Source organism: Phyllobates terribilis, unplaced genomic scaffold (assembly GCF_046119375.1).
Source record: "Phyllobates terribilis strain yellow unplaced genomic scaffold, ASM4611937v1 Scaffold_4__5_contigs__length_816908805, whole genome shotgun sequence".
In the NCBI taxonomy this organism is placed as follows: Eukaryota; Metazoa; Chordata; class Amphibia; order Anura; family Dendrobatidae; genus Phyllobates; species Phyllobates terribilis.
The window spans coordinates 684,653,362-684,678,487 of NW_027362764.1; the positions used below are offsets into that span (position 1 = coordinate 684,653,362).

At 44.1% G+C, this 25,126-nt stretch overlaps 2 non-coding genes and 5 pseudogenes across 2 annotated transcripts; all 7 read right to left on the reverse strand.

The window, feature by feature from the left end:
- Positions 1-2,881: 2,881 nt before the first annotated feature.
- Positions 2,882-3,001, reverse strand: LOC141269492 (5S ribosomal RNA; annotated as a pseudogene).
- Positions 3,002-3,622: 621 nt separating this feature from the next.
- On the reverse strand, positions 3,623-3,741 carry LOC141268195 (5S ribosomal RNA; annotated as a pseudogene).
- Positions 3,742-4,681: 940 nt separating this feature from the next.
- On the reverse strand, positions 4,682-4,801 carry LOC141267474 (5S ribosomal RNA; annotated as a pseudogene).
- Positions 4,802-9,408: 4,607 nt separating this feature from the next.
- Positions 9,409-9,528, reverse strand: LOC141268074 (5S ribosomal RNA; annotated as a pseudogene).
- A 621-nt stretch (positions 9,529-10,149) lies between these two features.
- Positions 10,150-10,268, reverse strand: LOC141266484 (5S ribosomal RNA). The gene has a single exon (XR_012320521.1). It is a non-coding gene; the product is annotated as a 5S ribosomal RNA (ribosomal RNA).
- A 940-nt stretch (positions 10,269-11,208) lies between these two features.
- On the reverse strand, positions 11,209-11,328 carry LOC141267019 (5S ribosomal RNA). The gene has a single exon (XR_012321038.1). It is a non-coding gene; the product is annotated as a 5S ribosomal RNA (ribosomal RNA).
- Positions 11,329-17,408: 6,080 nt separating this feature from the next.
- On the reverse strand, positions 17,409-17,528 carry LOC141269086 (5S ribosomal RNA; annotated as a pseudogene).
- Between the last annotated feature and the right edge of the window lie 7,598 nt (positions 17,529-25,126).

The following is a 25,126-nucleotide window of genomic DNA, read 5'->3' on the forward strand; positions in this document are numbered from 1 at the left end:
ACAATGGATGGTAACCGAGCAGAGCTGAGTGGCCAAACTGTGGTATTAGGCCAAAACTATTGGCTGGGTTAGATGCAGAAAAAAATTATTTTGAATTTGCAACCTGATGGAGGTCAGTATAGATGGACTAATACAAATAGTCCCACACACTGCTAGAAGCCCAAATATTTTTTCAGAGGTACTGTAGATGCAGATAAAAATTATTTTTAATTTGCAACCTGATGGAGGTCAGTATAGATGGACTAATAGACCAAGTCCCACACACTGCTAGAAGCCCAAATATTTTTTCAGAGCTAGATGCAGAAAAAAATTATTTTTAATTTGCAACCTGATGGAGGTCAGTATAGATGGACTAATAGACCAAGTCCCACACACCGCTAGAAGCCCAACTATTTTTTCAGAGCTAGATGCAGAAAAAAATTATATTCAATTTGCAACCTGCTGGAGGTCAGTATAGAAGGACTAATAGAACAAGTCCCACACACTGTTAGAAGCCCAAATATTTTTTCAGAGCTAAATGAAGAAAAAAATTATTTTTAATTTGCAACCTGATGGAGGTCAGTATAGACGGACTAATAGACCAAGTCCCACACACCGCTAGAAGCCCAAATATTTTTTCAGAGCTAGATGCAGAAAAAAATTACTTTTAATTTGCAACCTGATGGAGGTCAGTATAGATGGACTAATAGACCAAGTCCCACACACCGCTAGAAGCCCAAATATTTTTTCAGAGCTAGATGCAGAAAAAAATTATTTTTAATTTGCAACCTGATGGAGGTCAGTACAGATGGACTAATAGACCAAGTCCCACACACTGCTAGAAGCCCAAATATTTTTTCAGAGCTAGATGCAGAAAAAAATTATTTTTAATTTGCAACCTGATGGAGGTCAGTATAGATGGACTAATAGACCAAGTCCCACACACCGCTAGAAGCCCAACTATTTTTTCAGAGCTAGATGCAGAAAAAAATTATATTCAATTTGCAACCTGCTGGAGGTCAGTATAGAAGGACTAATAGAACAAGTCCCACACACTGTTAGAAGCCCAAATATTTTTTCAGAGCTAAATGAAGAAAAAAATTATTTTTAATTTGCAACCTGATGGAGGTCAGTATAGATGGACTAATAGACCAAGTCCCACACACTGCTAGAAGCCCAAATATTTTTTCAGAGCTAGATGCAGAAAAAAATTACTTTTAATTTGCAACCTGATGGAGGTCAGTATAGATGGACTAATAGACCAAGTCCCACACACCGCTAGAAGCCCAAATATTTTTTCAGAGCTAGATGCAGAAAAAAATTATTTTTAATTTGCAACCTGATGGAGGTCAGTATAGATGGACTAATAGACCAAGTCCCACACACTGCTAGAAGCCCAAATATTTTTTCAGAGCTAGATGCAGAAAAAAATTATTTTTAATTTGCAACCTGATGGAGGTCAGTATAGATGGACTAATAGACCAAGTCCCACACACCGCTAGAAGCCCAACTATTTTTTCAGAGCTAGATGCAGAAAAAAATTATATTCAATTTGCAACCTGCTGGAGGTCAGTATAGAAGGACTAATAGAACAAGTCCCACACACTGCTAGAAGCCCAAATATTTTTTCAGAGCTAAATGAAGAAAAAAATTATTTTTAATTTGCAACCTGATGGAGGTCAGTATAGATGGACTAATAGACCAAGTCCCACACACTGCTAGAAGCCCAAATATTTTTTCAGAGCTAGATGCAAAAAAAAATTATATTCAGTTTGCAACCTGATGGAGGTCGGTATAGATGGACTAATAGAATGATGCTATGCCCAAAAGATTTTACTTCACTAGGTGCAGTAAAAAAATTGGTATTCTATACACAGGTGTTATATCTTGCAACACAGATAGGCTACTCCACTGACTAACACACTCTGCAATAGGCCAAAAAGGATTAGCTTTGCTAGATTCAGCCAAATGCTGTGAAAAAAACTTGCACAGCACTGGCACAGACCTGCCTGGCAAAAACTGATAGGAACTCATGTAACCTAGTCCTGAAAAGGACTCCAATTACAATTAGTCTTTACTCCCACAACCTATCTATTTAAGAGCACAGACCTCCCTGATAAAAGTCGTAGGAAATGCTGTAACCTAGTCCTTAAAAGGACTGCAATCACAACTATTCCCTACTCCCAAGCTATCTGTATATTTGTGCGAAAATTGGCTTGAAATTAACAAGGTATAGCGCACACAGCAACAGCGGTGCCGTCTAACACGCAGCTGCAGCAGTGAGAAAATGGTGGCGACGGGGAAAATGGCTTGGTCTTATAGGGCAAGGACATGTGACATACACTGCCAATGACACATGCCCTTGCTTGTGTGAAAAAAAGCACTTCGCTCCGTGTGTGCGCTGCTGATAGGCTGACAGATTGCACCTCCCCACTGCAAATGCGGGAAAGAGAAAAAAAAATGGAGATCTTCATTGTTCCTGCAGAGATCCATCCCCTGCCCCTCCCCCCACCCCGCTGTACACTCAAACTGCGTATTAACATTAATTTTCATCATTACTGAGAAAAAATCCAGTTATGATTTTGGTGCACGAACAGTTATCGAACATAACCTCGAACAGCCGAATTTTTCTCAAATTGTTCGTGTTCGCCGAACGGCTCGAACACCGCCCAAAACAGCTCGAATTTGAGATTGGCGAACAGTTCGAGTAGAACAACGCTCATCTCTAGTGGCAAGGAGCTCGGTGTCAGGCCTGCGTGAAGGCGACGGGGTAGCGTACTTAGCTGCCAACTGGCTCAGAGGCCTTGGGGCTTCCATCATCTAAGTTACTTAAGGTCGGTGTCCGGCAAGGCGCCGTTCCATGCTAGCCGAGCTGGGCAGTAGGGCAAAACGTCATCAAAATGGTCTACAGCACCCAGTGTTCCCAGGACGTCTCCCATCCAAGTACTGTCCGAGCCCAGCCCTGCTTTGTTTCCAAGATCAGACGAGATCGGGCGTATCCAAGGTGGTATGGCCAGTAGACGCTGCTCGATCCATCGCCCGGCCAGCCTTTCTCAGGATCGCTCGGTGGCGAGCAATCTGGCCATGACGGGGCGGGCTCCGAAGGGTCCATGCAAAGGCTGTGCCGTCCCTACAGGTGTGGTTTGTTTAGCAGTGATTAACCCGCCGCATCAGGTGTCTTCAAAAATGTCTCGGCGCAGGGTCTCCTGCAGGCTAAACCCTTCATCGCGGTAATGTGACAGAAAGAGCAAGCTGGACCCGTAACCTGGGGGCGGAGCGAGACGTCCAGGGGTGAATGAAGGAAGAGGGTGAGATGGTTGCCAGTGACTTTGAGCTGCTCTTCAGGGGGGATGGTCGTGTTGCCTGCAAAGGTCTTCTACTTGGGGTTACCGGTGGTTGCCTCCAGCCACGCGGGAGACGCCGATCCTGGTGAAAAGGAGCCTAGTATTAAAAGTAAAGAAGCAACAATGCTGGAGGCCCACGGTGATCAGAAGGATGCTGGTATTTTGCAGAGATGAAATTGCGCAAGAGAGAAAACAAATGAAAAAAAGAAAAGAGAATGAATGTGTGCACTTGTGAAAGGGAATGGAAAAAAGGCATAGAAGAGAGTGCCCCCTGCTGGTGGAAGGAAGGAAAAACCAAATGCCTACAGCACCTGGTATTCCCAGGCAGTCTCCCATCCAAGTACTAACCAGGCCCAACCCTGCTTAGCTTCCAAGATTAGACAAGATCAGGCGTGTTCAAGGTGGTGTGGCCATAAGCAGAGACAAGCCTCTCACTTGCTGCTTTTCTACTTTGACGTCTGGCTGCCGGCTGCCCTTTCCAGTGCTCAGCAAGACCAGGTCCTTTTGTGCTTTCCCTTCTCTTCAATTTTTTTGCTGGCTTCCTTAAAAGGTCTTGTAGACACAACGCCCCACTCAGAGCCGCTGAGCTCACTGATCGGCTGCAGCGCTGTCGACGGAACGTCAGCTTCACGGCCAATGCCACAGTCCGGGAGCAGAGGCGAGACTCACCGGTAGACCCTGGTAGGGTGAGTAGTGCGCGGTTTGTTGCTTTCTAATAGCCTGCAGCCAGGGATTAACTTTTAATGAAAGGGAACAATCCCTTTGACTGTCTGCAGCGCGCCACACCTAGGAAGCGCACTCTTACACACAAGCCAGCATGCACACGTGCTCGCACGTGACAACACCCCCTATCTGCCTCTACAACCTCTCCATCACCATGCGTCAGACTCTCCTGCCTGTTTTATGATTTCAGGGCCCTAGCAGGAATCACCCCCACCTCCCCAATTCCTTCCGCACCTTCCTTGACTTCCTTCACTGAGGTTAGCTCTTTGTCAGCCGTCTGGCTTGGTTACACAAGCTTCTTTGCAGAGAAACATGTTACTTCTGCTGGCCCTCGCTAGGCGGCCGGCATCCAAAACCTTCCCTGGGCACCTGCTGAAAGCCTGGCGCCTTCACGGCCCCGGGTGCCTTTAACGCCTTCATTTCCACACGGTGATCTGCGGGGTCAATAAGCACTCCTAGCCGTGACAAGGAGCTCGGTGTCAGGCCTGCGTGAAGACGGCGGGCTAGCGTATTTAGCTGCCAACTGGCTCAGAGGCCTTGGGGATACCATCATCTAAGTTACTTAAGGTCGGTGTCCGGCAAGGTGCCCTTCCATGCTAGCCGAGCTGGGCAGTAGGGCAAAACGTCATCAAAATGGTCTACAGCACCCGGTGTTCCCAGGAGGTATCCCATCCAAGTACTGTCCGAGCCCTGCCCTGCTTTGCTTCCGAGATCAGACGAGATCAGGCGTATCCAAGGTGGTATGGCCAGTAGACGCTGCTTGATTCATCGCCCGGTCAGCCTTTCTCAGGATCGCTTGCTGGCGAGCAATTTAGCCGTGACGGGGCGGGCACCGAAGGGTCCATGCAAAGTCTGTGCCGTCCCTACAGGTGTGGTTTGTTTAGCAGTGATTCACCCGCCGCATCAGGTGTCTTCAAAAATGTCTCGGCGCAGGGTCTCCTGCAGGCAAAACCCTTCATCACGGTAATGTGACAGAAAGAGCAAGCTGGACCCGTAACTTGGGGGCGGAGCGAGACATCCAGGGGTGAATGAAGGAAGAAGGTGAGATGGTTGCCAGTGACTTTGAGCTGATCTTCAGGGTTGAGGGTCGTGTTGCCTGCAAAGGTCTTATGCTTGGGGTTACCGGTGGTTGACTCCAGCCACGCGGAAGACGCTGGTCCTGGTGAAAAGGAGCCTAGTATTAAAAGTAAAGAAGCAACAATGCTGGAGGCCCACGGTGATGAGAAGGATGCTGGTATTTTGCAGAGATGAAATAGCGCAAGAGTGAAAGCAAATGAAAAAAAGAAAAGAGAATGAATGTGTGCACTTGTGAAAGGGAATGGAAAAAAGGCATAGAAGACAGTGCCCCCTGCTGGTGGAAGGAAGGAGAAAAAAAGCAAAAGCCTACAGCACCTGGTTTTCGCAAGCAGTCTCCCATCCAAGTACTAACCAGGCCCAACCCTGCTTAGCTTCTGAGATCAGACAAGATCATAGAATCATAGAATCATAGAATGGTAGAGTTGGAAGGGACCTCCTGGGTCATCTGGTCCAACCCCCTGCTCAAAGCAGGATTCACTAGATCATCTCAGACAGATGTCTGTCCAGCCTCTGTTTGAAGACGTCCATTGAAGGGGAACTCACCACCTCTCGTGGCAGCCTGTTCCACTCATTAATCACCCTAACTGTCAAAAAGTTTTTTCTAATATCTAATCTGTGTCTCCTCCCATTTAGTTTCATCCCATTGCTTCTAGTCTTTCCTTGTGCAAATGAGAATAAAGATGATCCTTCTACAATGTGACAGCCCTTGACATATTTGTAGACAGCTATTAAGTATCCTCTCAGTCTTCTTTTTTGCAAGCTAAACATTCCCAAATCCTGCAACCGTTCCTCATAGGACATGGTTTGCAGACCAGTCAATATTCTGGTCGCTCTTCTCTGAACTTGCTCCAGTTTGTCTATGTCTTTTTTAAAATGTGGTGCCCAAAACTGTACACAGTATTCCAGATGAGGTCTGACCAAAGAGGAGTAAAGACCGATAATGACTTCACGTGATCTAGACTGTATGCTTCTGTTAATACATCCCAGAATTGTATTTGCCTTTTTTGCTGCTGCATCACACTGTTGACTCATGTTCAGTCTATGATCTATTAGTATACCTAAGTCTTTTTCACATGTACTGTTGCTTAGCTCTATTCCTCCCATTCTGTATATGCTTTTTTCATTTTTATTGCCCAGATGTAGTACTTTGCATTTTTCCCTGTTAAAAAACATTCTGTTGGTTGCTGCCCACTGCTCCAGTTTATTTAGGTCTTTTTGAATCCTCTCTCTCTCTTCTCTAGTATTAGCTATCCCTCCTAGCTTTGTGTCATCAGCAAATTTAATCAGTTTACCCTCAATTCCTTCATCTAAATCATTGATAAAGATGTTGAACAATACAGGTCCCAGGACGGAGCCCTGTGGTACCCCACTTGAGACATTCATCTCAATTGAGAAAACAGATTAATATTTAATAAAGTAATGTCTAATACAAGAGTATTGCTTCATTAAATATATATTGCTAAAGAAAAAAATGTTTACATTTTCTGAGTAAACACAGCAATTCATTCATTCATTCATTCATTCATTCATTCATACATTCATATATTTATTCATTTTGGTTCAGGAGTATACATTCTTTGATATTATTGGTTTAATAAAGATATAAAAACTTGTTTTTTCAAAATACACTGACACCTATGGGTTGGAAAAGGTAATTACACCTATGACATAAAAATGTTCTATCATATGGAGAACTTGATTGATAATGAATTATTATCTATTATTGTTTATTATTCCAAACATAATTTATTTTAATATTTTGATAATAATTAGATGGATATTACTGATTGCTATGGTACGCTGTGATATTATAGGTTAGGAAAAACTGCCAGATTTGGTATCAGATTAGGGAATGAAGACTTCAATCAAGACATCGCAATTATGAATTCTATCTTAATAAAGTGTTATAATAGACTGTGTCCATTACATACAATACAATTCACACCACTGATCACCAGGACGGCAGAGGACGATGATCCTATATGTACTGTGTTGTGTTTAAGTTTCATCACGTTCCAGTGGTTTCTTATCACCTGCAACGCTTCAATGAAAGCTGGTGAACAGGTAATACCTGGCATATGTGTCCTGTATATAAAGGACTGAGTACTGGTTATGGTGCTATATAAAGCAGGAAAGTGTCAAGTTAACCCTTGCTTTACTGACCAAAGACGTCACATCTGTTTCAAAAGTGACACGAGACCAGTGCGGACACACGGAAGATTCCAAAGACGATCCAACGTAAGTCCAGGTGACACTGCACAGATATTAAAGCTACATTTCATCCATGGACTTTGTTTTCTTATCAACTGACACACATGATCTTTCTAATAAAGAGTACAGTTTATGGACTGAACAATAATGAACACAATTATGGACTGTACAATATCTACATGCTGTAATTTATTTCAAAAGAGTTTTCATCTAAAGACTGTGTTATAAAAGAACCAAGAAGAAGACGAGACGACGACCCGATGACATCAGATGATGACGATTGAACCCGCGATTGCTTCAATTTAGATATAGGGAAGTATAATTATACATATTAAATGAATATTAGTCACGGCTTACCATAACATGAATTCACATCATTATATAACAATAATCCGATATTGATACTATTATTACTATTATTATTATTATGGAAATTTAATGATATTGCCAAGGAAGAAGGAAAGAAAAAATGATTGATGAATGTATCTTCTTTTGAGAAATTTCAGTTAAAGTCCTTTTATTCTCAAAAAAGGGGGAAATGTTAAATGGTTAATTATGGAAATTCATTTGGAATGTTAATCGATAATCATTTTTCTGAGTTCTATGCCTCAGCCATCGTGTCTAGTTGACATGCGCTATTTGTGTGTGTATTTTTGGTTCACTACCATATGTAGAACAGGTGTCCATACGACTGGCTATAAAAGCCCATGGTACAGAAAGGGGGAGCTCTCTTGCTCTGCCCACCCCACAAGACACAGAATCTTCATGCTGAGAAGCAGATGACATGTAGGCCTGGACACATGCTGGACAAAGACATGATTTACCAGCCAGGATCCAAGGAAAGATGGGTGAATCTCAACAAATAAGCTAATTATGGACAAATGGACAATTACTTTATAACTAATTATTGTATGTACCTGCTGCAATCTGATTCTTTTTAATGGACAATCCAAGAATAAATAGATACATTTTTTTATAAGAATATCGTGATATTGATACTTTGAGAAGTCCTCAGTAGAAAAAAATAATAAAGAAAGAGTATAATTTTACAGTCTCCCATCAAAGTACTAACCAGGCCCGACCCTGCTTAGCTTCCAAAATCAGATGAGATCGGGCGTGTTCAGGGTGGTGTGGCCGTAGGCAGAGACAAGCCTTTCACTTGCTGCTTTTCTACTTTGACGTCTGGCTGCCGGCTGCCCTTTCCAGTGCTCAGCAAGACCAGGTCCTCTTGTGCTTTCCCTTCTCTTCAATTTTTTTGCTGGCTTCCTTAAAAGGTCTTGTAGACACAACGCCCCACTCAGAGCCGCTGAGCTCACTGATCGGCTGCAGCGCTGTAGACGGAACGTCAGCTTCACGGCCAATGCCACAGGCCGGGAGCAGAGGCGAGACTCACCGGTAGACCCGGGTAGGGTGAGTAGAGCGCGGTTAGTTGCTTTCTAATAGGTTGCAGCCGGGGATTAACTTTTAATGAAAGGGAACAATCCCTTTGACTGTCTGCAGCGCGCCACACCTAGGAAGCGCACTCTCACACACAAGCCAGCATGCACACGTGCTCGCACGTGACAACACCCCCTATCTGCCCCTACAACCTCTCCGTCACCATGCATCAGACTCTCCTGCCTGTTTTATGATTTCAGGGCCCTAGCAGGAATCACCTCCTCCTCCCCAATTCCTTCCTTGCCTTCCTTGCACTGAGGTTAGCTCTTTGGCAGCCGTCTGGCTTGGTTACACAAGCTTCTTTGCAGAGATACATGTTACTTCTGCTGGCCCTCGCTAGGCGGCCGGCATCCAAAACCTTCCCTGGGCACCTGCTGAAAGCCTGGCCCCTTCACGGCCCAGGGTGATTTTAACGCCATCATTTCCACACGGCGAGCTGCGGAGTCAATAAGCACTCCTAGCCGTGGCAAGGAGCTCGGCGTCAGGCCTGCGTGAAGGCGGCGGAGTAGCGTACTTAGCTGCCAACTGGCTCAGAGGCCTTGGGGCTTTCATCATCTAAGTTACTTAAGGTCGGTGTCCGGCAAGGCGCCGTTCCATACTAGCCGAGCTGGGCAGTAGGGCAAAACGTTATCAAAATGGTCTACAGCACCCAGTGTTCCCAGGAGGTCTCCCATCCAAGAACTTTCTGAGCCCAGCCCTGCTTTGCTTCCGAGATCAGACAAGATCGGGCGTATCCAAGGTGGTATGGCCAGTAGACGCTTCTCGATCCATCGCCCGGCCAGCCTTTCTCAGGATCGCTTGGTGGCGAGCAATCTGGCCGTGACGGGGCGGGCTCCGAAGGGTCCATGCAAAGTCTGTGCCGTCCCTACAGGTGTGGTTTGTTTAGCAGTGATTCACCCGCCGCATCAGGTGTCTTCAAAAATCTCTCGGCGCAGGGTCTCCTGCAGGCAAAACCCTTCATCACGGTAATGTGACAGAAAGAGCAAGCTGGACCCGTAACTTGGGGGCGGAGCGAGACGTCCAGGGGTGAATGAAGGAAGAGGGTGAGATGGTTGCCGGTGACTTTGAGCTGCTCTTCAGGGGGGAGTGTCGTGTTGCCTGCAAAGGTCTTCTACTTGGGGATACCGGTGGTTGCCTCCAGCCACGCGGGAAACGCTGATCCTGGTGAAAAGGAGCCTAGTATTAAAAGTAAAGAAGCAACAATGCTGGAGGCCCACGGTGATCAGAAGGATGTTGGTATTTTGCAGAGATGAAATAGCGCAAGAGAGAAATCAAATGAAAAAAAGAAAAGAGAATGAATGTGTGCACTTGTGAAAGGGAATGGAAAAAAGGCATAGAAGAGAGTGCCCCCTGCTGGTGGAAGGAAGGAAAAAGCAAAAGCCTATAGCACCTGGTATTCCCGGGTGGTCTCCCATCCAAGTACTAACCAGGCCCAACCCTGCTTAGCTTCCAAGATCAGACGAGATTGAGCATGTTCAGGGTGGTGTGGCCGTAGGCAGAGATAAGCCTCTCACTTGCTGCTTTTCTACTTTGAAGTCTGGCTGCCGGCTGCCCTTTCCAGTGCTCAGCAAGGCCAGGTCCTTTTGTGCTTTCCCTTTTCTTCAATTTTTTTGCTGGCTTCCTTAAAAGGTCTTGTAGACTCAACGTCCCACTCAGAGCCGCTGAGCTCACTGATCGGCTGCAGCGCTGTCGACGGAACGTCAGCTTCACGGCCAATGCCACAGGCCGGGAGCAGAGGCGAGACTCACCGGTAGACCTGGGTAGGGTGAGTAGAGCGCGGTTAGTTGCATTCTAATAGGCTGCAGCCGGGGATTAACTTTTAATGAAAGGGAACAATCCCTTTGACTGTCTGCAGCGCGCAACACCTAGGAAGCGCACTCTCACACACAAGCCAGCATGCACACGTGCTCGCACGTGACAACACCCCCTATCTGCCCCTACAACCTCTCCGTCACCATGTGTCAGACTCTCCTGCCTGTTTTATGATTTCAGGGCCCTAGCAGGAATCACCCCCCTTCCCCAATTCCTTCCGCACCTTCCTTGCCTTCCTTGCACTGAGGTTAGCTCTTTGTCAGCCGTCTGGCTTGGTTACACAAGCTTCTTTGCAGAGAAACATGTTACTTCTGCTGGCCCTCGCTAGGCGGCCGGCATCCAAAACCTTCCCTGGGCACCTGCTGAAAGCCTGCCCCTTCACGGCCCCGGGTGCTTTTAACGCCATCATTTCCACACGGCGAGCTGCGGAGTCAATAAGCACTCCTAGCCGTGGCAAGGAGCTCGGTGTCAGGCCTGCGTGAAGGGCGGCGGGGTAGCGTACTTAGCTGCCAACTGGCTCAGAGACCTTGGGGCTTCCATCATCTAAGTTACTTAAGGTCGGTGTCCGGCAAGGCGCCGTTCCATGCTAGCCGAGCTGGGCAGTAGGGCAAAACGTCATCAAAATGGTCTACAGCACCTGGTGTTCCCAGGAGGTATCCCATCCAAGTACTGTTCGAGCCCAGCCCTGCTTTGCTTCTGAGATCAGACGAGATCAGGCGCATCCAAGGTGGTATGGCCAGTAGACGCTGCTCGATCCATCGCCCGGCCAGCCTTTGTCAGGATCGCTTTGTTATGATCTGCTACAGAGACTAAGGAAAGAAAGGAGATCTATCCCTACAATAGAACTAAGCTAGATCCCTACGATGTAACGGGGAACCTGATCCTGCGAGCAGACCCGCTAAAGTCCTCGGCTAGTCTGAACGCAGACCTATAGATGTGAGGGAGGGATCCCTACAAGATCTAGGGACTGGGAAAAGTTGGACACCTCCTAGCAGAAATAGTAGCAGTCAAAGACAAACATACAACAAAAAGGCATAGGGGTCAGAAGACCTAGCAAAACTAACAGAGAACTGCAACAGAGCAACAAGCTAGCTCAACAGTAGTAAATACAAATGAAGTCCAGCAAAGCCAGGTGGGCGGAGCCGGATTAAATAGGCAAAATGGTCATGTGACCAGCAAACTAAAAAAATACTAACAGGAGAGTTGTAACAGTACCCCCTCTTCTAAGAGGATCCTCCGGATCCCCTAGGCCCAGGCTTACCAGGAAACCTCCTGTGAAACGCTCGGACAAGTCTGGGGGCAGAAACATAATCCGCTCTCACCCATGAGTTATCCTCAGGTCCGAAACCCTTCCAAGCGACGAGATACTGCAAACTCCCTCTATACCGTCTAGAATTTAGGATGCGGGAAATTTCATATTCCCCGTCCTCCACCACCGGAGGAACAGTGGCAGAGGCGTCACCATCCGACACATCAGCTTTTTTCAACAGAGAAACATGAAACACCGGATTAATCCTCCAGGACGTATGAACCTCCAGCCTAACAGCAGATTGGTTAACTATCTGAAGTACCTTAAAGGGCCCTACGAACTTGGGACCCAATTTTTTAGAAGGAATCCTCAATCGCAGATTCTTAGAGGACAACCAAACCATGTCACCAACCTCAAACAAAATCTCTTGCCGTTTCCTATCAAAGTACCTCTTAGATTTTTTGTTAGCCTCCTGAAGATTACCACGCACATCCGTCCAAACTCTCTCCAAATCACCGGAAAAACTCTCCTCCTCAGGCACAGCCGAAACCAATTTGGAAAATGACCCAAAAGACGGATGTCTCCCAGAACAACAAAAAAAAGGCGAACACCTAGCAGAAGAGGATGTATGGTTGTTAAGAGCAAATTCAGCAAGTGGCAGAAACTCAGACCACCCCTCTTGATTGTCTGCCACAAAACAACGCAAGAACTGCTCAACATCCTGGTTCTTCCTTTCTGTCTGGCCATTAGACTCAGGATGATATCCGGATGAAAACGACAAATGAACTCCCAACCTGTCACAAAAGGCACGCCAAAAACAAGCCACGAACTGAGGTCCCCTATCAGAAATAATGTCAGTAGGAACACCATGTAGTCTGACAATCTCCTTGACAAAGGCCTTAGCGAGTGTCTTAGCGCAAGGCAGTTTGATGAAGGGAACCAAGTGACACATCTTGCTAAAATGGTCCACGACCACCCAGATGACCGTGAAACCTTCAGAGGGAGGAAGGTCAGTAATAAAGTCCATAGCCAGATGTGTCCAAGGTGCACTAGGAACCTCCAGAGGGCAAAGCAACCCCGCAGCAGGAGCATGCGAAGACTTGGATCTTGCACACACAGTACATTGGTGCACCCACTTAATGACTTCCTTCTGCAATCCAGGCCACCAAAAACTGCGACCCACAAGTCTCTTGGTCTCAGAAATTCCTGGATGACCTGCCAACCGAGACTCATGACACTCAACAAACAAATCTCTCCTAAAGGTCCTAGTCACAAACAACCTCCCATGGGGAGTGTTAGATGGGGCATTCTCCTGTGCTTTAAGAATCTCATCCTCCAAAACGGAGTCCAAAGCAGCAATCACAACACCTTCTTGTAAAATGGTCTCCTCTTCCTCCTCAACACCGACCATGGGAGAAAAGCTGCGAGACAAAGCATCCGCTTTAACATTCTTGGTACCCGGGATGTAAGTAACGGAAAAATTAAACCGCGAGAAAAAAAGTGCCCACCTAGCCTGACGGGCATTCAAGCGCTTGGCAGCATCAAGATAGATCAGATTTTTATGATCAGTGAAAACCTGAATGGGAAATTCAGCACCTTCCAAGAGATGACGCCAGTGTTCAAATGCGAGTTTAATCGCCAGCAATTCCCGATTATCAATATCGTAATTAAGTTCAGTCTCGGAAAATTTTTTTGAAAAAAAGGCACAGGGATGTACTCCATCCTTGTTTTCCTGAGACAACACCGCACCAACCCCCACCGAAGAAGCATCAACCTCAACCAAAAACGGCTTAGTCACATCAGGCTGCATAAGGATGGGAGCAGAGGTGAACCTCTCCTTTAGAAACACAAAAGCTTCAATGGCCTCAGAAGTCCACTGAACCGCATTAGCACCTTTCCTGGTGAGATCGGTCAGCGGTTTGACAATAATAGAAAATTTTTTTATGAATTTTCTGTAATAATTGGCGAAACCCAAAAACCTCTGTATCGATTTCAAACCAATAGGCCTAGGCCATTCCTGCACAGCTTGAACTTTAACCGGGTCCATCTCAAAACCTTCACTGGAGATAATGTAGCCCAAAAAACTAATTCTCTGTACAGAGAACTCACATTTCTCCAGCTTAGCAAAAAGCGAATTGTCCATTAATAACTGTAATACCTCACGTACGCTCCGCCAATGAGACTCCAGATCCGGCGAATAAATCAAAATGTCATCCAAATACACAACCACATTTTTGCCGATTAAAGGTCTAAGGATATCATTAATAAGAATCTGAAAAAATGCTGGAGCATTGGTGAGACCAAAAGGCATAACCAGATTCTCAAAATGACCTACAGGAGTGTTAAAAGCAGTCTTCCATTCATCACCCTCCTTCATGCGCAACAAATTGTATGCCCCCCGGAGATCAATTTTAGAAAACCACTTGGCCCCCACTAACTGTTTAAATAAATCAGGAATCAATGGCAGTGGGTAAGGATTGCGTACAGTAATTTTATTAATCTCACGAAAGTCCAGATAAGGACGTAAACCGCCATCTTTTTTTTTTACAAAAAAAAATCCAACAGCCACAGGAGACTTGGAAGGCCTAATGTGACCGGCGGCCAAGCTTGTCTGTATGTATTCTTCCAAAGCCTTTCTTTCAGGAATAGTAAGATTAAATAAACGACTCTTAGGAAGAGTCGCGCCAGGGACAAATTCAATGGTACAATCATAGTCTCTATGGGGAGGCAAAACCTGCGACTCCTCCTCAGAAAAAACTCTCCAAAAATCCTGAATAGGTACAGGCAATTCCCCTCTATCCACAGCAGCAATGCGCCCGTTACAACACTTGTCATAACACTTAGGGCTCCAGGACTTAATTTCATTGGTAGACCAATCCAGTACAGGATTGTGCAATTTTAACCAGGGTAACCCCAATATTACTGGAGAAGGCAAATTATCCAATACCACCAAATCCAAATTCTCTTGATGAATACCATTAATAGTGAGGGGAAATTCACAGACCTTGTGAGTAACACTCTTCAAGGGAGAGGCATCGACAGAAACCACAGCAATAGGGGATGACAAAGTTTTAGGTTCTAATCTAAGTTTTTCCAAGAATCCCCCATCAATCACATTCAGAGTAGATCCACAATCCACAAATACCCGAAATTCAATTAATTCATCCTGAGCAGCAGTAGTGGCAGATAGGAATACTCCCTTAGAATTTAAACAGGCAATACGAGCATGACTGACCATTTTTTTTTCTTTCTTCTTACGAAGCACACAGCTCTTAATAAAATAACCAGAATTTCCGCAATAGAAACAAAAGCCTTCAGAAAGTCGGCGGTCTTTTTTCTGAGAGCGGGGTGCCATCGCCCCAATTTCCATCGGCTCTCCATTCTCAGCACAGAACCTCTCAGGACTCGAAGCTGACATAGCAGAGGATTTGCTCTCATTAACCCTTTCACGCAGTCTCCTGTCCACCCGTATAGCTAATTGCATTGCCTCCTGCAAGTTTCCAGGTGTGGGATAAGCAATCAGTAAATCCTTTACCCTTTCACATAGCCCTGCAATAAACAAGCTTTTCAAAGTAGAATCGTTCCACCCCACCTGAGCAGACCACCGACGGAAGTGAGAACAATATTTTTCCATATTACCTGATCCCTGCCTCAAACGTCTTAATTCAGACTCAGCAGATGAGACACGATCAGGATCATCGTACAACAAACCCAAAGCAGAAAAAAAACTATCCACTGATCTAAAGCACGGATCGCTAGGTTGGAGAGAGAAGGCCCATCCCTGAGGATCTTTGCGCAAAAGTGACATTATGATCCCTATGCGCTGTGATTCATCACCAGAGGATCCGGGTCTCAAACGAAAATATAATAAACAAGCATTTTCAAAAGAAAAAAAATCTTGTTGTTTGCCAAAAAATAGATCAGGCAGACGTACCTTAGGTTCCACAAAATGCGCTCCAGAACAGCTACTCACGTGTTGTTGGAGCTTGGTCACCTCCAGAGAGAGTCCCTGCAAGCGTTGAGCCAAATCTTGCACCGAGACCATGATGGAAAACTGGAGGTCTTTACTTAGAGAAATTTTTTTTTTTTTTTTTTTTTATGGCTGGAATTACTGTTATGATCTGCTACAGAGACTAAGGAAAGGAGATCTATCCCTACAATAGAACTAAACTAGATCCCTACGATGTAACGGGGAACCTGATCCTGCGATCAGAACCGCTAAAGTCCTCGGCTAGTCTGAACGCAGACCTATAGATGTGAGGGAGGGATCCCTACAAGATCTAGGGACTGGGAAAAGTTGGACACCTCCTAGCAGAAATAGTAGCAGTCAAAGACAAACATACAACAAAAAGGCATAGGGGTCAGAAGACCTAGCAAAACTAACAGAGAACGGCAACAGAGCAACAAGCTAACTCAACAGTAGTAAATACAAATGAAGTCCAGCAAAGCCAGGAGGGCGGAGCCGGATTAAATAGGCAAAATGGTCATGTGACCAGCAAACTAAAAAAAACCTAACAGGAGAGTTGTAACACGCTTGGTGGAGAGCAATCTGGCCGTGACGGGGCGGGCTCCGAAGGGTCCATGCAAAGGCTGTGCCGTCCCTACAGGTGTGGTTTGTTTAGCAGTGATTCACTCGCCGCATCAGGTGTCTTCAAAAATGTCTCGGCGCAGGGTCTCCTGCAGGCTAAACCCTTCATCGCGGTAATGTGACAGAAAGAGCAAGCTGGACCCGTAACTTGGGGGCGGAGCGAGACGTCCAGGGGTGAATGAAGGAAGAGGGTGAGATGGTTGCCAGTGACATTGAGCTGCTCTTCAGGGGGGAGGGTCGTGTTGCCTGCAAAGGTCTTCTGCTTGGGGTTACCGGTGGTTGTCTTCAGCCACTTGGGAGACGCTGGTCCTGGTGAAAAGGAGCCTAGTATTAAAAGTAAAGAAGCAACAATGCTGGAGGCCCACGGTGATCAGAAGGATGCTGGTATTTTGACTGTCTGCAGCGCGCCACACCTAGGAAGCGCACTCTCACACACAAGCCAGCATGCACACGTGCTCGCACGTGACAACACCCCCTATCTGCCCCTACAACCTCTACATCACCATGCGTCAGACTCTCCTGCCTGTTTTATGATTTCAGGGCCCTAGCAGGAATCACCCCCCCCCTCCCCAATTCCTTCCGCACCTTCCTTGCCTTCCTTGCACTGAGGTTAGCTCTTTGGCAGCCGTCTGGCTTGGTTACACAAGCTTATTTGCAGAGAAACATGTTACTTCTGCTGGCCCTCGCAAGGCGGCCGGCATCCAAAACCTTCCCTGGGCACCTGCTGAAAGCCTGCCCCTTCACGGCCCCGGGTGCTTTTAACGCCATCATTTCCACACGGCGAGCTGCGGAGTCAATAAGCACTCCTAGCCGTGGTAAGGAGCTCGGTGTCAGGCCTGCGAGAAGGGCGGCGGTGTAGCGTACTTAGCTGCCAACTGGCTCAGAGGCCTTGCGGCTTCCATCATCTAAGTTACTTAAGGTCGGTGTGCGGCAAGGCGCCGTTCCATGCTAGCCGAGCTGGGCAGTAGGGCAAAAACGTCATCAAAATGGTCTACAGCACCCGGTGTTCCCAGGAGGTCTCACATTCAAGTATTGTCCGAGCCCAGCCCTGCTTTGCTTCCGAGATCAGACGAGATCAGGCGTATCCAAGGTGGTATGGCCAGTAGACGCTGCTTGATCCATCGCCCGGCTAGCCTTTCTCAGGATCACTTGATGGCGAGCAATCTGGTGGTGACGGGGCGGGCTCCAAAGGGTCCATGCAAAGGCTGTGCCGTCCCTACAGGTGTGGTTTGTTTAGCAGTGATTCACCCGCCGCATCAGGTGTCTTCAAAAATGTCTCGGCGCAGGGTCTCCTGCAGGCTAAACCCTTCATCGCGGTAATGTGACAGAAAGAGCAAGCTGGACCCGTAACTTGGGGGCGGAGCGAGACGTCCAGGGGTGAATGAAGGAAGAGGGTGAGATGGTTGCCAGTGACTTTGAGCTGCTCTTCAGGGGGGAGGGTCGTGTTGCCTGCAAAGGTCTTCTGCTTGGGGTTACCAGTGGTTGCCTCCAGCCACCCGGGAGATGCTGGTCCTGGTGAAAAGGAGCCTAGTATTAAAAGTAAATAAGCAACAATGCTGGAGGCCCACGGTGATCAGAAGGATGCTGGTATTTTGCAGAGATGAAATAGCGCAAGAGAGAAAGCAAATGAAAAAAAGAAAAGAGAATGAATGTGTGCACTTGTGAAAGGGAATGGAAAAAAGGAATAGAAGAGAGTGCCCCCTGCTGGTGGAAGGAAGGAAAAAGCAAAAGCCTACAGCACCTGGTATTCCCAGGCGGTCTCTGTTAAATGGTTAATTATGGAAATTCATTTGGAATGTTAATCGATAATCATTTTTCTGAGTTCTATGCCTCAGCCATCGTGTCTAGTTGACATGCGCTATTTGTGTGTGTATTTTTGGTTCACTACCATATGTCGAACAGGTGTCCATACAACTGGCTATAAAAGGCCATGGTACAGAAAGGGGGGGCTCTCTTGCTCTGCCCACCCCACAAGACACAGAATCTTCATGCTGAGAAGCAGATGACATGTAGGTCTTGACACATGCTGGACAAAGACATGATTTACCAGCCAGGATCCAAGGAAAGATGGGTGAATCTCAACAATTAAGCTAATTATGGACAAATGGACAATTACTTTATAACTAATTATTGTATGTACCTGCTGCAATCTGATTCTTTTTAATGGACAATCCAAGAATAAATAGATACATTTTTTTATAAGAATATCGTGATATTGATACTTTGAGAAGTCCTCAGTAGAAAAAAATAATACAGGAAGAGTATTATTTTACAATGTTGAGCCAGCCAGTCCTGTTTTTTTGTTTTTTAAATTAAGTAAGTGAATTTCTTCCGTGAACAAGGGGGGAGTCCTGACGAGCTGAACAGCTGTTGTTCACGTGTCAGTAAATTCACTAGTTTGTCACGAGAAGCAGAATGGACCTACAGACTGAGGAAAGACAGGAAAAAGAGGTACTAACAAGGAACAGAATCACACAGGAAAAGAATCAGACAAACTGAAGACAGGACGTGCTGATAAAGAGAAGCCAAGGAATCTTAAGGTAAGCAAAATATGGATATAATTTCTTCTTTTGCTAAACAAAGTAATATTAATTTCAAAGTTAATGTAGGAGATGACATAGAAGTTTTGTGGCTCAGTTTATACAAAGAATGTGAATTGCAGAATTTACAGTTAACTTCTAAATTGGTAAATAGAGACAAACAGAAATTGAGAAATATTCTACATTTGGTAGATTTTTTTCATAGTCTGTGTTAGAGATTTCTAAGCAGGAAAATAGTGTAGAAGTGTCAGACGGTGATACTGATTCTGACTGTAATGTGGAAAATGAACAAGAAGTAAGACACGTGTCTGTAACTGAAGGTGACCTTGGGTCTGACCAAGAGATGGACATACAGAAACCTGACATGGGAGGAGACATGACTGACATACGAGAAACCAAAATACTAGGTGATGTGGGAGGAGACTTGAGTGACGTAGGAGGAACGGACGTACAAGAGCCACTAAAAATATCAGAGAATTCTGGAATTACCCAGGCTCAACTCCAAATTAAAATGAGGAAAAATTTGCTGAAATTATACAAAATCATGCCAAAATATGATGTCAAAATCCATGCCTGTAGAAATTCAGAGACATTTGAGAGCTTCTCTGATAAGTTTGATTTATCCAATGAGGAGAGGAATCAATTATTTAAAATATGGATTCCTGTGACATTGTCCAGACGTTTACATTTAATGCCCTGTGAAAATGACTCTCCTAATGGATGGGAAAATGATTCGGACAGATTAAGATATTTGATTTATTGTGTCACAAAGGATTTTCCCAAAATAGAAGATCTGCAGAAACTAAGGATTGGTAGGAAGGAATGTACATATACATTCATGTCCATATTTGAACGGTTGTACAAAGCTCTCATCAAAAATGGAAAAGTACAACATATGATAACAACTTTTGTACAAAAATTCAAATTCCTAAATTCAGTTTCCCAAGTTATGGCATCACAAAAAAATTCATTATTTGAATGTGCGCAGATGCTGGATTTTGTTAGAAAACATGAGAATCGTGAAAAGAAAATAAATCAAGCTAAATTCATAAAACCAGGAAAGGTAAAATATTACCAAAAGCCAATATCAAACTCTCCTAGACTGAGTCATCCGCATAGTGAACTCTATCAAATACGCAGAAGATTTCATATATGTTATAAGCCATATCAGCCAGTGCAAAGATCAATCTCTCCACAGAATGAGTTAATTCTCAGTCAGAACTGTGATTCTCTAAAAAGGAAAATGGCTGAAACTGATGGACAGAGACAGGTGAGACGACCAACTCACAGTGACGTCATGGAATGTGGACAGAAGAACAGGCAGTTCTCTGAGGTTTTGAAGGATAGAAAAATGTCTTTCCTAAATTGGGCGTTCCTGGAGATATTTGAGAGAGACAGAAGATTTGGTTTAGGGAGTGGCTAAGGAAAACCTGTAATTATAATGTTGTATCAAAATGTAATACAATGTCTCAATATTTATTTATAATCTTATACAGCAAAATTGTAGTTACATAGTTTCTAATAGTTCATATATATATATATATATATATATATATATATATATATATACACTTGTCTAAGTAGAGATTGCGTATAATTGTATTTATATATACGTTTATAAAATATATATATATATATTAATTAATAAATTAGAACTTCATATATATAAATTTAAGTAGCAATATTTTGAATTACATTAGAACCAACCAATATATGTATAAGATATTTAAATAATTCTGTTTCTGTATGAATTTGATATTTAATTTTATTTTCTTATATTTCCTTAGTTTTCATTCCAAAGCAGGATTTGATCAAAGAACTCTAAAATGGATTTATTTCTTTATTCACACAGGAAGTGAAAAAATTGCATGATTTTATGTGTATAACATTTTAAAATAATAACAATATATCTAGTTGAACTATAATATATATGTAATTCTTATTAATTCTTTTGTGTTGCTAATATTTTCTGTGCATGAAGTGTTCGTGCAAATTAAAGTATCTTTACAGCATGACGTGTGACAGCTGTGGCCTTTGAACTTTGAGCTAATAGTATAGGATCCCATTCATTCTATTTTCAACTGATGTAACTTAAGACCGGGCAGCCAGTGAAAAAACAATCTAAGACAAGAGTTTTTTCAAGTGTCTGAAATTCCAGTGACTTACTCTCATATTATATAATATGTACTTGGGGAATATTCAAAGAAATAGATCATAGAATCATAGAATGGTAGAGTTGGAAGGGACCTCCTGGGTCATCTGGTCCAAACCCCTGCTCAAAGCAGGATTCACTAGATCATCTCAGACAGATGTCTGTCCAGCCTCTTTTTGAAGACGTCCATTGAAGGGGAACTCACCACCTCTCGTGGCAGCCTGTTCCACTCATTAATCACCCTAACTGTCAAAAAGCTTTTTCTAATATCTAATCTGTGTCTCCTCCCATTTAGTTTCATCCCATTGCTTCTAGTCTTTCCTTGTGCAAATGAGAATAAAGATGATCCTTCTACAATGTGACAGCCCTTGACATATTTGTAGACACCTATTAAGTCTCCTCTCAGTCTTCTTTTCTGCAAGCTAAAGATTCCCAAATCCTGCAACCGTTCCTCATAGGACATGGTTTGCAGACCAGTCACCATTCTGGTCGCTCTCCTCTGAACTTGCTCCAGTTTGTCTATGTCTTTTTTAAAATGTGGTGCCCAAAACTGTACACATTATTCCAGATGAGGTCTGACCAAAGAGGAGTAAAGACCGATAATGACTTCACGTGATCTAGACTGTATGCTTCTGTTAATACATCCCAGAATTGTATTTGCCTTTTTTGCTGCTGCATCACACTGTTGACTCATGTTCAGTCTATGATCTATTAGTATACCTAAGTCTTTTTCACATGTACTCTTGCTTAGCTCTATTCCTCCCATTCTGTATATGCTTTTTTCATTTTTTATTGCCCAGATGTAGTACTTTGCATTTTTCCCTGTTAAAAACCATTCTGTTGGTTGCTGCCCACTGCTCCAGTTTATTTAGGTCTTTTTGAATCCTCTCTCTCTCTTCTCTAGTATTAGCTATCCCTCCTAGCTTTGTGTCATCAGCAAATTTAATCAGTTTAACCTCAATTCCTTCATCTAAATCATTGATAAAGATGTTGAACAATACAGGTCCCAGGACGGAGCCCTGTGGTACCCCACTTGAGACATTCATCCAGCTGGATGTGAAGCCATTTACAACCACCCTTTGAGTCCGATCACTAAGCCAGTTATGAATCCACCTAACAGTTGCCTGGTCCATTGCATACTTGGTCATTTTTTCAATAAGGATGGTGTGAGATACTTTGTCAAATGCTTTGCTGAAGTCAAGATATACTAAATCTACAGCATTTCCCTGATCCACCCAGTCAGTGATTCTGTCATAGAAGGAAATTAAGTTAGTCTGACATGACTTGTTAGTTACAAACCCATGCTGACTCTGGTTAATCACTTCATTCTTATCCATGTACTTACATACATGTTGTTTAATAATTTGTTCAAAGATCTTTCCTGGTATAGAAGTCAGACTCACCGGCCTATAGTTCCCTGGGTCCACCTTCTTCCCCTTTTTGAAGATAGGAACAACATTTGCTCTTCTCCAGTCTTCTGGGACTTCTCCTGTTCTCCAAGAATTTTCAAAGATTATGGAGAGTGGTTCTAAAATTTCTTCTATGATCTCCTTCAGTACTCTGGGGTGTAATTCATCTGGACCTGGAGACTTGAACTCATTTATGTTAGCTAAATGTTCCCTCACAATCTTTCTGTTTACAGATAACTTGGATTCCTCTATTCCTTTAAAAGGACAGTGGAGATCAGTTGATGTTACATTTTCTTTCTGAGAGAAAACAGATGCAAAATAAGAATTAAAACGTTCGGCCTTCTCAACATCCTCTCTTACCATTTCTCCATTTTCATCCTGTAAAAATCCTATAGCATCTTTGACTTTTCTTTTACTTTTGACATACCCCCAAAATCCTTTTTTATTGCTTTTGACATCTCTTGCAAGCCTTAACTCATTGTCAGCTTTAGCTAACCTGATACGTGCCCTACTGGATCTGCAGACTGCATTATAACCTTCTTTAGATATGCCTCCCTCTTTCCATTTAATAAACATTTCTTTCTTTCTTTTTAGCATGTGTTTAAGTTCTGTGTTCATCCATCCTGGTTTCCTTAAATGCTTCCCATTCTTCCTACTTTTCGGGATTGTTAACGATTGTGCTTTGAGAATCTCATTTTTAAAAATTTCCCATCCTTCCTGGACATTTTTGTCCTTAAGGACATCCAGCCATTGGATCCCTCCTATTCTCTTTCTGAGTCTCTTAAAATCTGCCTTTCTAAAATCTAACCTTGAAGTTTGAGTCTTCACATGTCTTCCTCCTCTAGTTATCCAAAATTCTATAATAGCATGATCGCTGCCTCCTAGGGTCCCAGCCACCTTTACCTCCTCAACCATTTCCTCCCTGTTTATAAGGATTAGATCCAAAGTAGCAGATCCACTTGTTTTCTCCCCTACAAGATAAAGTTTTCAGCAAGAGAGGATAAGAATTTGCTTGACCTGTTAGTTTTACTTGACAGAGATTCCCAACAAATGTCTGGATAGTTGAAATCTCCCATGACCACTACGTCATATTTTTTGGAGAACTTGGTCATTTGATACATAAAGAGTTCATCCATATCTTCAGCTTGCCCAGGTGGCCTGTAGTAAATGCCTACAATGGTGCCCTATCCGTTGTTCTCTCCTTGTATTCTTACCCAAACAGTTTCCACAGAACTCCCAGTCTCTGAAGCTTCAATCTCTGTGCAGATATACGCTTTTCTAACATACAATGCAACACCTCCTCCTCGTTTATCAAGTCTGTTTCTTGCAAATAAGTTGTATCCTTTTAGCCTTTTATTCCAATCATGTGTATCGTCCCACCAAGTTTCAGTGATTCCAATGACATCATATTCCTTTTCCTGCGTTAGTAGTTCCAATTCTCCTTGTTTGTTGCGCATGCTTTGTGCATTTGTATAAAAACATTTTAGTTTGTGATTGGTTTCTCTTCCTCCCATATTTTTATTATTTAAATTGTTTTGTCTTTGTTCTTCCTTTCCACTTCCAGTAGCAGAGATCTCAATAGTATTTGTCAGCTGTATGGCTTTTTCTGGCCTTTTGCTTCCCTTCCCACATTGTTCTAGTTTAAAGCTCTTCTGATGAGTGTAGCAAGGCGACTTCCAAATACATGTTTTCCAGTCTTCGTAAGGTGCACCCCATCTCTAGCAAGTAGTCCATCGTATAGGTAATTCATTCCGTGATCCAGAAATCCAAATCCTTGTTGACGGCACCATCGACGTAGCCAGTTGTTCACCTGTAGAATCTTATTCCACCTCATTGTTCCATGGCCATCCACTGGGAGGATGGATGAGAAGACCACCTGCGCTCCCAATTCTTTCACTTTCTTGCCTAAGTCTTCAAAGTCACTGCAGATGGTTTCCAGGTCCTTTCTTGCCGTGTCATTTGTCCCCACATGTAGTAGCAGGAATGGGTAGTGATCTGTAGGTCTGAAGAATCTTGATATCCTGTCAGACACATCTTTAATTTTTGCTCCTGGAAGACAGCACATTTCTCTTGAGGTTATGTCTGGTCTGCAGATAGCGGCCTCTGTTCCTCTTAACAGGGAATCCCCCATGACCACCACTCTCCGTTTTTTCTTCACAACATTCTTCTTTTTCCATCCAGGAGGATTCTGAGGGCTTACAAGGTTATTCATTGCTGGCAAAGTCTTATTTTGCTGTATTTTTTCATGGTTCTCCTGCGTGAGAGCCTGGTACTGGTTCCTGAGCAGTATCTGTGCTGACTGCCTCTCGATCCTCCTGCTTCTGTGGGTCACATGCTTCCATTCCTCTGTTTCGTCAGGTGCAGTTCAAATTTCTTCTCTTTCTGAATGATGAAGAGATAATTCTGCTCTGTCTAAGAACTCTTCACCTTCCTTAATGATTTTCAAGGTAGTTAACCTCTCTTCTAGATTTCGCAACTTTTCTTCCAACAGGGACACAAGCTTGTGACGCACCCCCTGGGACATATTCCTTTTTGAGGGGAATACCCGGCACCGGATCAGATGGGGGGGTTGTAGTCTCCGAGCGGCTGTGACCCGGCCCCGTGC